Below are 3,941 nucleotides of genomic sequence, written 5' to 3'. Positions count from 1 at the left end.
CAACGGAACGTCGTAAAAGTCCAATTCTTTCGAGAGCTCCGTTACAGACGTCCGTTCATAGCAAATAACAACAGAAACAACAACGACGGAGACGACAACAACAAAAATAGCAACAGCAATAATAATAATAATAATAATAATAATAATAATAATAATAATAATAATAATAATAACAACAACAACAACCGAAAATCTCTTTTATAATTGGTGTCAAATTTGCGGTAGTGAAACAGGTCAGTAAACACAGCCGGGATTAAGATGGGTTTGTGGTGTTTTTTTTTTATACATCTGTGAATGTGTGTGCGTGTGTGTGCGTGTGTGTGTGTGTGTGTGTGCGTGCATTTGACAATGATGAATGAAATACTGAAAATTGAGCGCATTTTGTGGTGTGTAGGGCGGCGTATGACAGAGTTAGTAGAGTGCAGACAAATATAATAGCGGTGGTGTATTGGTAGAATTAGTAGAGTAACGGATGTCAAATGTTCCTTTCGGTATTTGGTTACGAGACCGTTTGCGTTTAGAGTTCAAATCCTGCCATGATCGACTTTTGTTTTGTTTTTTTTTTGTTTTTTTTATACATCGCTCTGAGGATAGGGTCAATAAAATAGACAATGAAATATATACTAATCAAGTGCTGAACTCGATTTAATTTACTAATTGCCTCACCTCCGCTCTATATCCACGACCGGGTGCTTAAGTTCGAAATCAAGACTGGTAGGATTATTTGAGCGTCGGATAAAAGACCTTGCAGTATTTGTTCCGGCTGTTTACGATCTGAGTTCCAATCCACCGAGGTCTGCTTTGTTTGTTTTTTTTAGCTTTATGACATCGATAAAATAATGTACTTGAGATAACTGAGACAGAGGAAAGAATATAGATACATAGATAGATCTCGGCTGAATTTGAACTCAGAACGTGAAGACGAACGAAATACTGCTAAGACTTTCGCCCGGCGGGCTAACGACTCTGCCAGCTCGCTGCCTTTAGTACCTGTTAATATTGAGATCATTTTAATCGATTAACAACTCCCTACCAAATTTCTATTGGCGGGGTTCTCGGTTTTAAACTCACTCATACTTTCACTACGCTGCACTGATCGATGGGGTATATATATTGTCATACTATCTTCGGGTCTTTATCTCAGTTATTTGAGAGCTTGCGTAAACCCTCTCCCGTTTTCGAAAAGCAGGGTTGTGCTACGGTCCTTATGTTAGAAACAATTCTTATTGATAGATTTTGATGATTGTTGGTCATCAGAGTGAATGTTTACATGACGAAGATTTTTGGCATCTCATGCATATTTTATAAAGTTGTCATTCCTTCATTGTTTATGTATCTGCTGAATCTTAATTAAGGAGTTTTAGAACTCTGATGGATATTCTTGCTCATGTCAGTACACAGGAGGGCTGTGACCGCATACACGTACAATGCCACCTGACCTGGAGCCAGCAATCTTCGTAATCAGCGATGCTTCCACCAAACCAAGGACTTACTAGATTTTATTGAGATGAATCAATACCGTTGAATCTATGTATCTGATGGAATAAATTTGTGTCGGCCTAAAGTGATGGTTCGATAGGGATTTCGATATTGATTTTGTATTTCATTTATTTATTCTGTGAGAACGAAATTGCGACCGAGAAGGAGAGGCAGAAGTCAACAGACATGAAGACGAAATCAGGTGTGTATGTGTGTGAAATGTGAACCAGGAACGTGTGACCCAGATGTGTGTGTGTGAAATATTTATTGTATCAGATATGCATGGAATGTGCACTATACCAGTTACATGCGGCATATCTACTATACCAGATCTGAGTAAAATCTGTAGTATGCCAGTTGTACATGGACTGTATACAGTACCAGATCTTTATAAAATGCACCAGATGAAGGTAAAATGTATAGTAGATGTGAAATATAGGATGTACTATTTAAGACGAGCAAAATGTGTTCGCAAAATGTGTACTTTACCAAATCCGTATAGAATCTGTGCAATACCAGATCTTGGTGAAATGTGTACTGTACAGAATATATGTAAAGTGTACACTGTATGTAGAATGTATACTATACCAGTTGTGTGTGAAATGTATACGATACCTTATCTGTATAGAATGTGTACTGTAAGAGACATGTGCAAATGTGTGTGTCGAATATGTACTGAGCTTGATGTGTATAGAAAAAAATTGTACAACTGCATTAGATGTGTGTGAAATATGTTTGTGGAAGAGTACGATACTAGATATGTATGTGGTAGAATGGACTGAAAGTGAGTGAAATGTGTGCAGCATCTGACGTGTGCGGAATGCATGTATATGTGTGTGTCCTGGCATATCATATCACAAGTATGTCAAGGGCATATCATATCACAAGTATGTTGAAAGCTTACTGTACCAGATGTATGAGGAATACTTAGCACACTAGATGTATGTAGAATGGACAATTTAATGTACTATATTAGTATGAGATATGAGCATGGTGTCAGATGTCTGTATGTAATGTGTACTGTATAAAATGTGTGTGGAGATGTCTATCGTACAAGATGGATGAGAAATGTGTATTGGATTGGTTGTTTGTGGCATGTTACACTGCACCAGATGTTTGTGGAATTAGTAGTACTAGATCAATTGTGAGCGGAATGTGTACAGTACCAGGCGTGTAAGAGATGTACTGTATATTGTACCAGGTAGGTCGGAATGTTTACTGTGCCAGACGTGTGTGCACTGTAATAGATGCGTGAGCTGCAATAATTATTATATAATTCAGTTTATTTCATTAAAGTACAAAGCTAATTGTAATTACATCAAGAATAATTGGAATTATGTCAAGAAACAAAACAATGTAAATAATATTAGAGTTAGAGTGAAATTGGTGTGGTTTACATCATGAGAAGATTGTGATAGAACAGTCAAAGGTTCTAATGACAGTAAGATATGGTATCAGTTCTTTTATTCTAATTGCTTCTTTTCTCAGACAACTCCTCTCTGGAATTCACTGCCATAATCTTGTTTTCTCTGGACCATGGTTTTCCGTTCTTTGAGCCCTTTTGTCAATCAACACCTTTTGAATTTATAAGCCCCTTCTTTTCCTTCTTTGTAGTCCCTTACGCTACGGTGGACTCAAGCTTTGTTTGGGACAAAATTGTAAACCTGTAAAAAATTAAAATAATAATAATAATAACTACGGTTTAAAACAAATTAAAATTGCTTCAGTTAAAGATTTCATAAGTTTTCGCAGACATACAGTAAAAATTAAAATAAATTAGATTTCACAAACCCGACTTAAGAAGTCTTCAGAAATAGAAACACTGACGTATATTTGGTTATGAAACGAAATTAATACGCCAGTTAAGTAACTGGAAAACATTTTCGTAAATTAGTTGAAATCTAGCAATAATTTCCAGTCAACAATATTAGTATCCAATTATGAGGCATAGCATTTTACGTTGGTGTTTAACTAAGTAATATTGTATATTACATAACTTCGAATCAACGAGGTTATAATATTACATATTACATAAGCTACAGTTAACTAATAATTCTTGCATATCTTTTATTTATCTACTTGTTTCGCTCATTAAACCGCGGCCATGCTGAAGCATCGCCTACTACATAACTTTAGAATTTATGTGGTCGGTGTATCTTACTTGTTGAAGAGATATTTAATTTCATTTTAAATGAGTTCTCTTTTATCATTTACTCGTTTCAATCATTGGCCTGCGGCCATGCTGGAGTTACCTCTTTGATGAGTTTTAGTTGAACAAATCGATCCCAGTACTTTTTTAAAGTTTGGTAGGTGGTTTTTTTCCCTTCTGTTTAAGTTCTGTACTTATTCTATCGTATAATTTGCCGAACTGCTAAGTAATAGGAATGTAAACAAACCAAAAGCGATGATTAAGCAGTGAGGAAACAAGCACAAACACAAAATCACACACACACGCATACATA

The sequence above is a fragment of the Octopus bimaculoides genome, chromosome 11, assembly GCF_001194135.2.
Source record: "Octopus bimaculoides isolate UCB-OBI-ISO-001 chromosome 11, ASM119413v2, whole genome shotgun sequence".
Lineage (NCBI taxonomy): Eukaryota > Metazoa > Mollusca > Cephalopoda > Octopoda > Octopodidae > Octopus > Octopus bimaculoides.
This window is presented reverse-complemented; position numbering follows the sequence as displayed.